Here is a 12,249-nt window from a genome sequence, read left to right as displayed (position 1 = left end):
TTCGTCTCAACAAAATGGAAGGTTGTTTGAATTTGTCTATGAGAAACCAACGTATTCAAATGAATTCGCTATAGAAACCCAATCATCTATCGCTTTAATTTCACGGAGTAATCACAACAGGCTAATACAGAAAATGTGTACTTAAATATCAATGACTTCAATAACACAAAATGAAAATAGTTGCCATTAAAAGTCTTTTGTACAGTAGTTTGAATGTGAGTAAAAGAAAAACGATATGTATGAAGGAAATAAAACTGAATTCTTTATCGTATTCATCAATGCAAAATTGTAACACAAACAACATAGATTCAATTGATGTTTGTCTTAACATTAAAAACAACAAAGTAAAAAAGTGTTTTCCTAGTGTGTCTGTTTAATGCATGTTGTCTTTTTATGTGCTATGTATAAGTTAAAAATGAGTGTCTGGGAGTTTCAAAGCCATACTGTTGTAATTAGCTGTTAAAGACAGTTATATTATAAAACGTTCAATCGCGTTATATGTTTGCAAATTAAGTATAGTTTTACGGCTGAGGACAGAAATACATTTAATCGCTTTTTTAGTTTAATAGCAATACTATATCTGTTACTTTAAAGCAACAATAGCTAAAATGTCAGTAGCACTTATAAACATGGTATATCCGTAGCGCTTTCCTGGATTGATCTTCATTCGAAATGCGAAGGCTGAGGATGTAAATGTAAATGAGGAGCTACAAAAAGTGATTAAAAAGAAAAACACAACCCTCACAAAGTCAACTTTGGCTAAAGGAGTTAAACAGTTGATGCATTCAAAGTTAGAGCTAATATAATAAAGACTATTTATTGTCTCCTTAAAAATTTCTATTGGTTATGATGTTTTTTGTTCTCTGTTAACCATTATATGTTAAGGAACTACAAAATCCTGATGATCCATGGTTGATGTCCTTCATTGCATGCTGTAAGACAATGTAAGAAGACAACATAGATGTAAAAAGTAAAATAACAAAAATACCGAACTCCAAAGAAAATTAAAACGCAAAGTCCTTTATCAAATGGCAAAATCATAAGCTCAAACAAATCAAACGAATGGAAAACAACTGTCATATTCCTGACTTGGTATAGGTATTTCCTTATGTAGAAAATGATGGATTAAACCTGGTTTTATAGCTAGTAAACAATTTTATGGATTGACTAATGATCATTGATTTATAAACCCCTCATCAGCTTATCATAGAAGTTAACAGGAAACTACATTATACAAATGTTACAAAACATAGTATGTTCTTAACAAAAGTTACCTTTCCATTAAGAAATCACTAGAAAACGTTTATTTGGAATGTATATCCTAATCGTAGATGAAGCATCCTCTTTTATAAGTGCCGTTTAAATCAACAACTGTTTATTTTGTTGTTAAAGAAAGGCGAAAGATACCAAAAGATACAAAAGGGACATTCAATAAGCTAGTTTTCCTGTTTTATGTTTTTCCATTCTTTTTTAATGATTAAAACTATCTAAATATGTTATTTGTTCTCTAACTATTGTTTTCCTTTTGCGACGAAATAACGATAGCGGTATAAAACAATCAAATTTATCTAGCTTTCCTGGTTTATGTTTGCAGTATATCTGATTGATTTAATGGCTTTTATTCCTTCAAGCTTTTGGTAAGTTTGGTTCATCTGATATGTTGGTTTTGGTCATACCTTACATCGTTTAATTCATAATCACATCTCAAGTGCTCTACAAAAATACCAGGCTGATAAATGTGTAAGCCATACGCGCGTTTCGTCTACAAAAGACTCATCAGTGACGATCAAAACAGGAGCATTTAGGGCCTAAAATTCCAAAAATTATTTGTTTTCCAAAAACAGCTAAGGTTATCTATTCCAGGGATAGAAAATACTTTTTCGAACAATTTAAAGTTAAATAAACAGTTATTTTATAAGTATGACAACATCTATGCTAATTCATGTCAACACAAAATTGCTGACTACTGGTTACACAAAACCAAAATAACCATAAGTTAAAGTATGTCGGTTAGCTTTGTAATTTTTAAATATACGATCAGGATAACTGCCCTAGAGACCTTGAAACTACCACTACAATTTAATCAGTGATATTTATTGAGCCATTAATTTGTGCAGATATCTGACACAAAGTTTCCCTACTATATTAAAATACTCTAAGACTTTAATTCCCTTGTTTTAAGATTAAGTAGTAGGTTAACCTGAATATCGGACAACGTAATTCGTTTAGTGACATGTTGATCTTTCTTAAGTGTTAGAAATATATTTCATCCATATTTATAGTCGATCTGAAAGCATAATTTTGTTTCTTTTTTGTAATGATGAGAAACAAATACTTTTAAAATAATTGAAATTGAAATCGCATTTTTAAATGAGCTTTTTATAGCCGACCAATCGGTATGGGTTTTTCTCATTATTGAAGGCCGCACGGTTGTCTATAATTCCTTGCATCCACTTTAATTGAACCTTGGTGGATAGTTGTGTCATTTGCAATAATACCACATCTCCTTATTTTTATATTAATTGATGACAGAACGATTATATTTCAAAATGCTGAGTGCAAATTTATTATTAGGTAGAGAAAAAAGATGTGATAGTTAACAACGGCCATTTCGAGTAAGAAACTAAAATTTGTCGAGTTGACATGGCTATCGGGAGCAAGCTTGGGATATGATTATCTCTCTGAACTCCTTTATATGTCCAATAAAACTTGCTGTTCATACAAGTTATCTAAAATGTCTTTGACATTCCATTGTTCTTTGTGCCGTTTTATTTTAACCAATTAGGCAAGAAAACGTTGAAAATTTACATTCTAACATTATTTTTTGTATAAAAGAGACGATAGATACCAAAGGGATTACTTACTTTATAAGTCGAAAACAAACTGACAATATCATGGCAAAAAAACAAAATAACTATTAAAAAACCAACACCAGTATAGAAAACACAACATAGAAAACTAAAGACTAAGCAACATGAACAACACAAACACCAGTAATGATCTCACGTGCTCCGGAAAGGTAAAACGTACAGATATCGTTCATGGTGCTATCTCAATGTTCCTACAAAGTCGAATATTTGTTTATTATAAACTGAACTGTTTTTTCTATCTGACTTTTTATACGTTTGATAGGTAGTTAAGGGTTTAAAAGTAAAATTATTACGAAATATTTCCTATTGAAAATCACAATTTATTAAGATCTCGAGATAAAGTCAAACCATACAGAACGACAAAAAGGAATTAAAAGACAATCGTAAAAACTTAATTATTGATGAAGCCATTTTAGGAAAAAGCATCCCATGTTGCCGGCACCCGTGTAAAGGGTCATTACTGGCATCATCATGAGTTAAGATTACCGTTCTGGAATTCATTTATTACGTGTTGTATCGTGTTCATCAAATGTGTGTCTTTGTGTTTTTTTTACGCAACCCTTGTCGTTAGCTTTGGTGTTGGTTTTACGCACTCCACTGCGTTGGGATTCGTGTTACCCAATCTTTGTTTTTCTGTCTATAATTTTGTATAATGATGTGTGTCTTTTCACTATTATTCTCATTTCGGCAAGGATGCAATCAGTTGGTAAAGGACTGGTAATTTCTATCGTGTTGTCGTCTTCCACTTTTGTACATGTGTTACAGTGATGTTCCACTTTCTGAAATCGGATTCCTGTCTTTTTGCCTTGTCTTTAATTATTAGCAAATACGTTTTGTTTTAATGGATTTTTCATAATTAACACATTTGTAAATTTTCGTTTTGCTAAGTTTCTATCTTTTATTTACTATATCCTATATCTCCATTTATTCAAAGCTCATAGGAAAACAACATTCACCTATTGTAGAAAAGTAGTATACTGTACTTTTTATGAATCTTTTGAACGATTCAACACTGGAAAGTGACTTGATTGGATAATGAATCACTAGAAATGTATTTTATGCACAGTGCAGATAACTTGTATGTAGTAATTACAAACTGATGAAAACTAGGACGATGAAAATAGGTGTCAGTCAGGAATATCAGTTAGATAGAGCAACTTGTCTCAGGAAATCACAAAGGTCATCAAACCTTCTATGATTATGATTAACCACACACAATTGGATGTACTGTGGTATAACATGTACTTAAACAATAAAATTATCTCAAAGAAAAATAAAAGTTAAGGTTTGCTTAACATTTGAAGACAAGAATACGATTGCTATTCTTAATTGGTGTGAGAACAAAAGAAGGAAGAACAATTTATTTGAAGGAAAATATGTTTAATTTTGCTGACGTTTCTTGGAAGTCATATATTATTGCATGAAACATATTTGAATCTGCATTATCCTTTCAATTAAATCTTCAATATTTGAATATTCCTTGAGTGTACAATTAATCAAAGACAGTGAATGGTATTCCTAATATGGGTGATGCATATCAAAAAACATTTCTATCGTACTTCTAACATTTTGAAATGATTTATTCTCAGTAAATGTTAGCTGTGAGATGCTTTATTATGTAACATTGGCAATATTATGATCAAAGATGTATATTTTAGTCTCTTTATTTCTTTTATTGTTTACTACTCGTATTCTTAATTTGGAAATAATTACAGCATTTCCGATATTAAATCACAAAACTAACAGCATTTGGGCTAGATCAAATACGAATTTTGTTATATAATACCATAGAGGATATACTTCTGTTTGATTATTTGGATTCTTTTTTGTTTTAAACAATATTTTTTTTCAGGAAATCAAATCATGCTTTTTAAGACAATACATTATAACCAATAGGATCCAGAAACCAGCTAGATTGTTTATCTTAATCTGTCAATTGGAAAATAGTAAATACAAAAAAAATGATTGATTATATTAAGGTATGAGAAAACACATTTGAGGAAAAATCAAGAGAAGGAAATAAACTAGATGAAATGCAAGGATAACATATGAATGAAGTTTTCATATGATTATGAGAACTTTCTCTTACTGATTGATTCTGTTTCTTTTAGGGATAAATCATAGAATATTCAGAACTGAAGATATTCATCCAACATTCAAAATGTTGGAAAGATACGGTTGTACATTTGCTTTTACTTTTGAAGACATATATGTAAAATGAAATTATCTGATCTTCAAACACAAAATCACTTCAGAACACAGGATAATTTTTGTTTCTGATTTTACTGTCTTATTTCTTCTTGTTAAAGATAAATAGCATAAAACGTAATTAAATGAGATTCATGTTGTATCTGGTCCGAGTACACAGTTATTTCGTTGTGCTTTCTTTTAGACAATAAATGAAAATTAAAAAAATTCCACCTGCGCTTTCTCAATAATATTTTGACAGTGTGTTGTACTACTTTTGGGACAAATTATATTAAAGTTATAGAAAACTTCATCGGCTCTAACTCAAAATATGGACAATTTATCTTTTGACAGCTTCCGAAGTGCTAATTTTTAACCTTTTTCAGCTGGACCAAATCACTACTTTACCTTAAAATTCATGACCCAAATTTTTTTAAAGTGTAATTTCATCCCCCTACTTGCTATTTGAGGCATAAAACATGGAGAAATAAATTTGAAAGGGGTATAAAAAAACTGGCAAGTAACACACTGTCCACACTAGGGACTATATTTTTGGACAACGAAAATCAAAGGACGATAACTGTGTACTCGGACCATCTTATCTATTGTTTTAAAGCATTGTTCAAACAAATATAATTTTTTTTATACTATTACATTCCTTATACCGATTTCATAATTCAAGTTATTTTCAGCTGAATTTTTAATTCTTCTGTGTTGTTGTATCTCTGTCGCAAATACGTATGATGATTAACAGCTTTCAAACTTGGTTAAACCCTGTGGCATAATTAACGTGTAAATGGCTGTTCCAATTCAGGAGTCCGTAATCCAGTGTATGTTGTTGATTATTGATGGCCATAATTGTGTTTCGTATATTGTTTTAATATAAATCAAGTCGTTCGTTTGCATTGAAATTATTCATATATTGTCCTCCCAGGGCTTCTTTTAGCTCACTATATTGTATGAATTTTGCTTATTGTCACGTAGTGTTGTCATGTTAGCGATATTTTGTTAACATTGTCATATAAGCGGGAGGTTTGGCTAGCCATAAAACCAGGTTCAACCTACAATTTTTTCTTAAAATGTCCTGTACCAAGTCAGGAATATGGCAGTTGTTATCAAATAGTCCGTTTCTATGTATGTTTGCGTTTGTTTTTGTTGCAGTTTAGTTTCTGTTGTTCCGTTGTTTTTCTCTTATAGTTGATGTGTTTCCCCCGATTTTAGTTTTTAACCCGGACTTGTCGCTCAGTCTTTAGTTGTATGTGTTTTCATTTATGGACATTTTTTTTCTCTCTCATTAAGCCATTGTGGGGTCTGTATGTATTCGATTTTTTGTTTTAATTGCCCTTTTTGGTGTATTACCTTTTTATACTTTTCCAACGGTCAAGTGCTATACACTATTCAGTTCTAAATCGTCCCGAGTTTGGACAGGTTAGCTTAAAATTGGCTTTTAAAGATTTTAAGAATGAACAGGAAAAGAACTTTAAATCAAACAAACTTTGACAGTCCTCATCATTCACGGCTGTATTTCGACCTGTAGTTCTTTACATCATTGTCCTTTGGATTTTAGTAGACATTAGTAGTTACCAATACATGAATATGACCAACAGCGCACAAATTTCAGTGATTACGAAGTTACAGATACTTGTACATAATTGAAACAATCTTTGTATTGCTGCACTTCATCATGGCAGTTGTTTAAGATTTAAAAATTGCACTAGATCAATACGGTTCCTTATGTTAATATAAGCGATTATCCTTAATATTCTTCAAAACACAAATCATAGATTTCATAATTTATTCTTGTACGTTTTTTTTTCATATAAAAACGGAGGAATAATATCACTCATTATCAGAAGTTTGAACGGAGCGAATGACTTGTAAATATATTTTTCACGTGGTACTTTTCTTCTTCTATTATGTAAGCAGACATAATAAATTGCCTAAAGTACAATTCTCTTTTAATTGTCTTTGATGTTGTTTCGTGAGGCAATTTCAATGATGTTGACAATTGCCCTAACTCAACGTAACATTTGAAACACAAATACTTTTTGCATTATTGAATAATAAAATAGTAATTAGATTTCGTCTGGTTGATATTACATTTTAACAATAAACATTTATTTGTTTTGAACAAATATAATGTACTCCAATATATAATAAAAAAGCATGTTTTTGGTGAATGTGTAAAGTGATTACTCACAATGTGACATGACTTCTTCAATTGAAAAGTGCCTATTTGTGATACATCAAAATTTACTTAACGCGTTATCGAACTTAAGCTAAAACATTATTTAGTTTTATCAATTGGGGAAAGATTGATGTGGCATGGACAATAAGTCAGTCCATATCATATATATTTCCAAGTGAAAATTTTATGAGTAATTTTGCTCTCATTTAACATTTCGATCTTCATATATATCTAAACAATTAGTTATTATAGCATTTGTTTCCAACAAAGTTAATGTAAAGAAGAAAATGGAAACTTTTCTAGTGATTCGGTTTTATAAAAAATCAAGCATATTCTCGATCAAATAAAAAATATCAGACATTTTTTATCTGTAATTTCAGGTTTTTTATGGAAAATATTTACTTTGTCTAATAGGCAAGTTTTTTTAATGAGTCTTTAAAATGTATGCCTGTCAATTGCAACTCTAGAAAGTCAGCAGAATCAACATGCATTTGTTACTGCATAGACAACAAACAATTGACATAATTGAATCTTTTAACAGACATAAATGATTTTGACAGTTAGATATCAAGGGTGTACATGTGTTGTATAAAAGTACAGATATTTTAATCTTTTTAAAGTAGAAATGAGGTAAACCGTACTATGTAGAAAAAGGCAATTATAACCACTACAAAATTGCATTGTGTCAAGACAACTACAAAAGAGGGACGAAAGATACCAGAGGGACAGTCAAACTCATAGATCGAAAACAAACTGACAACGCCATGGCCAAAAATAAAAAGACAAACAGACAAATAATAGTACAGTTGACACAACATAAAAAACTAAAGACTAAGCAACTCGAACCCCACCAAAAACTAGGGGTGATCTCAGGTGCTCCGGAAGGGTAAGCAGATCCTGCTCCACATGTGGCATCCGCCGTGTTGCTTATGTTATTACAAATCCGGTAAATAGTCTAATTCATTAAGTCTGATTTGTAAAAAGGGAAGGGTATTGAAGTTACGACATAAGGAACATATCCGATATCATCTGTTAAACGGTTATTCCATAAGGGTCAACCAACTCGTGATGGCGTCCGTAAAAAATAACGAAGGGATGATTTCAACTTAACATTTGGAACTCTTGGTTTAATTATTTCCTTGTGAGCAGCAATCCTCTATTAAGGAAATCATGATAGGAAATACAAGACCGGGAATATCATATCAACTGGGAGATATTATATACTCCGTATGCAGGCGCTGCTGGAATGTTGCTACATAGAAATGGAAAGTTCACAATTGGGAAGCTGAAATCATCTCTTTTGTCGTAAAGTTTTGTTTTCAACCGACCCTCATTGTCAATTTCTAGATGTAAGTCAAGATACGAGGCAGACTTAACTGTATCTGTAGTATCCTTTATCTGTAGTTCGATGGGATAGATTCGTTCAACATAGTCACCAAATTTTGTATTATTTAGTGAGAGAACATCATATATATATAGCGAAACGTAAAGTTAAAGGATATTGCCAACTTCTTTCTTCCTAAGAAGTTCCTGTATGAAGTCGGCCTCATAATAATAAAGAAACAAGTCGGCAAGAAGAGGGGCACACTTGGTTCCCATTGGAATTCCGCCAGTCTGTTGAAAAACACGTCCTCCAAACGTAACAAATATGTTGTCAATTAAATAATGTTTTAAGTCAGCGCGTATAGGACTAGAGAAGTACGCAATTGCAAATAGTTTCAAAATAAAGTTTGAAATTCTAATTATAGATAATCGTTTAATATGCAATTAATTTTAGTGTAGACTGAAAAAAATATAAATGAGTGCGGTAGGATCGTACAGAAAATACACCAATAATTGAAAAATTGACACTCCCAGTACGAAGTATGTACTACAGAGGGCCGTATATAGAGATCAAGAAAAGAATCAAACTGCTTAGTCTTCTGGACATACACATGTGTTATATAAAAGATAGGCGAGGGATACCAAAGGGTTATTCACACTCACAAGTCGAAAATAAACTGACAACGCCATGGCTAGAAAGAAAAAGACAAACATACAACAGTACTCAAAACACAGCATGGAAAACCAAAGACTGAGCAACACGAACCCCAACAAAAACTTCGGGTGGTTACAGGTGCTCCGGAAGGGAAAGCATCCTGCTCCACATATGGCACCCGTAATGTTGCTCATGTTAGTACAAACCCGATGATACGTCTAATTCGTTAGGTCACATTCGGGGAAAACGGGACGGGATTGAAGTAACGGGAATTGGAACATATCCGTTGTCGTCTATGAAACAGATATTCCATAACGGTTAACCAACTCGTAATGGCGTCCGTAAAATTTACTTAGGGACGATTTCAACTTCACCAGTTGGAACTCTTGGTTTATAATAGCTAGCTTCCTTGTGGTACAATAATATTATACTTGTTGTTGTTTAGACGTATACCTTGATTTTCAATTAAATCTTTACAAGCATTATTTGAGCATCTTATATAATATTCAAAACAGAAAGAAAATTTGAATGTTTTTTTAAATGAAGGGCTCAAAACGTGGACTTGGCAAACCCTTTCCTTTGCTGCTTGTAATGAACTTAAAATGATTAAATGTGTAGGAATCTAAAGTGCGATTTGGACGCCTAAATGCGATGGTCACGCTAAGGTGCGATGGCCTACTCTAAAGTGCAATGGTTTGATACGCTTAAGCGCGATTGTCTGTGCTATTCATTTGAACACGCTAAAGTGCGTCGGTTTTCCGTAAAAATATCGACGTTAGCAACGTTTAACAGCATTGTGACGAGAATGATTGTCCAGATTAAGGGTTTTTATTACACAAGAAACAAAGAAGAGAGAAACAAATGATCACAATCTGGAACATTCTTGGTCGTGCTGGAAGAGGTTATCTTAATTTGTAAAATTGTAAAAAGAAATTTAATCAAAACAGCTGGGGTGCCAAATAAAGTTTTCTTTTTACTTTCTAATTGAATAGTTCTATAAAAAGAAATTACAAAATGGTTTGTTATTTTTGTTAGATAATGAATATATCTCAACTAGACAGCAACCTAACGAACAGATGTGTAGTATTATCAAATGATTGCCAATAAGACAACTCTCTATCCAAGACCTAATGTCATTAATGTATGCAACTTTAGGTTATAGTATGACCTTTAACGCGGAGTATTGGCTTACATCGCATAGTATTCTATAAAGACCAAAAGGCCTCAAAACAACCAGTGTAAAGCAATTCAAACGAGAAAAATAACAACCTGATTTAAATACAAAAGAATATACGAACAGCAAATATGAAATATACCAACAAAACGACTACCACTAAATTCCGTATATACTAACTACTGCAATGTAACCATTACACTTTTTGGCCAACTATCGTAAGTAAACAATTTAAATGAAAATAAGAAGATGCAGTATGAACTATCCATACAACCCCAAATGTCGTTCATGTATGCAACTAATAATCATACGGCGGCCCTTAAACGTAATGCCTTGGCCCATGCCGCATATTACAAGCTAATATGTATGCTTGATGTATAAATAAAACAATAAACGAAAAAGTAATAGGAACTCAGCAACAAACGAAAATTATTGCCTGAACCACATTCCGTTTACACCATCGGACTTTAGCGTGTCATACCATCGCACTTTAGCGTGTTATCTGGTCGCAATTAAAACAAAAAAACAACCATCGCACTTTAGCGTCTGACACCATCGCACTTTAGAGTAGACATCGCACTTTAGCGTGACCATCGCAATTTAGAGTACCATCGCACTTTAGAGGCCTACACATGTTATGAGGAAGTTTTGAATTATATGTGCATTTATACAAAGGTTTTCTTAAAACAATAGCCATCGTATCAATAACGACAAGGCAACCCGATAAAATATAACAGAGTTGTTCGGTAATTTACGATGAACAAGTCAAAATGAGCAGTGTGAACATTTATTCGGGTTAAGGTCCGATTATGTGTCACTAGGATACGTTGTGGTACAATACTATTATAGTCTATGTTGTTCGGAGGTATACCTTGTTTTTTCAACTATATACTTAGCAAAACTTATTTGAGTATGCAAAAGCAATTTAAACAAATATCAAATACATGTTCCTAATTTTACAATGTTATCAACAAAGCAAACTTATTAGCCAAAATAATAGGCTAATGGAAATTCAGAACATGATGTAACAAACGGTCAAATTATTCTCAAAATTTAGTACTAAAAAATTGTAAAATATGTGTAAAACAGGAGGAATTATGGCACCGAATTTTACAATTTCTATCAACAATAGCATAAGTATTAGCCAAAATAGTATACTTAGTGCAAATTAAGAACATATTGTACAAATGTTGTAACAAATATAAAATTAGTCCCAAAATTTAGTACTAAAGAATCGTAAAACATATATAAGCCATGAATGAAACTTACTATAAGAAAATCAATTGTGAACATGCAACCAAAAAAAAAAAGATAGCATGGATTTAATCACTTTTTAAAGTACATAATTATAAGCCAGCAAAAAGAAAACATGTATGGCTAACATAAATACATGGATTTGATCCATTTTTAAAGTACATCTTGTAGAAAAAACTGTATTTAATTCAAAGACAATATGGTTCTTTATCAACACGCGTGCTATTTTTACTGAACAAATATAATTGAAAGCAAACATTATGAAAAAATTGTTATATCGACGTGTAATGTGGCGATACTCTACATTGTTTGGCTTTTTGTGATACTAACAAAGGCCACTAAAGTATATACAAAGATAAAGAATGCTATATTACAGAGAATATAAAAGCAAAATATATGACAGATCTGAATTGGCCATACTGTTAGATCATAACAGATACATTGCCTGATAAAATGGATATGGCATTGATTCAAATATTTACCTGCAGTTAAAGAGGCCAAAGAAAGTACGAAGTTGACGAGCATTAATGACCCAAAATTCCTAAAAGTTATGCCAAATACAGCTAACGTAATTTATTCCTGGTGTATACCCTTTAAC

The sequence above is a fragment of the Mytilus californianus genome, unplaced genomic scaffold, assembly GCF_021869535.1.
Source record: "Mytilus californianus isolate M0D057914Y unplaced genomic scaffold, xbMytCali1.0.p SCAF_12, whole genome shotgun sequence".
Classification (NCBI taxonomy): domain Eukaryota; kingdom Metazoa; phylum Mollusca; class Bivalvia; order Mytilida; family Mytilidae; genus Mytilus; species Mytilus californianus.
This window is presented reverse-complemented; position numbering follows the sequence as displayed.